The sequence below is a fragment of the Dendroctonus ponderosae genome, unplaced genomic scaffold (assembly GCF_020466585.1).
Source record: "Dendroctonus ponderosae isolate FM_Combo_2020 unplaced genomic scaffold, Dpon_F_20191213v2 Dpon_F_20191213_1, whole genome shotgun sequence".
Taxonomy (NCBI): Eukaryota; Metazoa; Arthropoda; class Insecta; order Coleoptera; family Curculionidae; genus Dendroctonus; species Dendroctonus ponderosae.
Window position 1 is genome coordinate 41,278,682 of NW_026017110.1, and position 1,355 is coordinate 41,280,036.

Consider the following 1,355-nt stretch of genomic DNA (forward strand, 5'->3'; position numbering starts at 1 on the left):
AGCCTCCGAAGAGCAACCTCACTTTCAGTGAGAGAAAAGCCCTGAAAACGCTAAATGAGGATAAGGAGATTCTCGTGTTGCCAACTGATAAGGGCAATGCAACTGTGGTCATGTCTTCATTGAACTACAAAGACAAAATTAAGGAACTTTTGACCCCGTCAACGTACAAGAAGTTGACACGGGATCCGACGACACGGATACTAAGAACAACGAACAAAATAATTAAGGATATGACATTTCCATCCGAGGAGTTGGCAAAGCTCAAAAAATCAGAAGCTCTCCCACCAAGGCTCTACGGACTGGCCAAGATCCATAAACCGGATGTACCACTGAGACCCATTATGAGCGCCATTGGAAGTCTATCTAGCTAAAATATTACAGCCAAAAATTGGAAAAACGGACAGCTTTATAAAGGACTCATCCCATTTTGTTCAGAGGTTGCACTCGTTGTCCTTGTCGCCCGGGTAAATCCTTGTGAGTTTTGATGTGGTTTCATTGTTCCTAATGGTACCAATCAGGGAGGCAATGAAACTTGTTGCGGGAGAATTTCCACCAGACATCGCCAAACTCTTCGAACACTGTCTAACCACAACCTACTTTCAGTGGAACAGCGAATTCTTTGAGCAGACGGATGGAGTAAAAATGGGCAGACCTATTTTATGGAAAAATTTTAGAAGAACGCTCTGGACACAGCCGTGAGGAAACCTAAGTGTCGGTTTCGCTATGTTGATGACACTTTTGTTGTTTGGCGCCATGGTCTGACTGAACTTGAAGACTTCCTGAGGCACCTCAACTCAATAAACCCTAAAATTAAATTTACTATGAAAGTGGAGAAGGATAGGCGATTGCCTTTTTTTGATGTCTTGGTGACCAGAAAAACCAACGGCAAGCTGGCCCACACGGTGTACAGAAAACCGACACATACCGACCGGTACCTGCACAGTGGTAAATCATCATCCCAGTCAGAAAAGAGGAGTCATCAAAACTCTCACCGAAAGAGCCAGAAGAATCTGCGAACCAACCGAGTTAGAGAGAGAATTAAAACACCTGGAAAGGGCCTTTGGTTGGAATGGATACAGTAAGAAAGATTTCAATACAGCAATTCGAACAAAAAAACAGTGAAGATCGCTCGGAGACAACAGAGACGCATGATGAGCGTAAGAGTTGGGCTAGCCTCCCGTACATACATGGAGTCACGGACAGGATCGGCAAGATAGTAGAGAAACACCAAGTAAAAATCATTTTTAAACCAACTCGAACCATCCAACAGACTTTCAGATCGGCCAAGGACAAACGGGATCCTTTATCAGCACCAGGAGTCTACAGAGTTCCGTGCAGCTGTGGAAGAGCATACA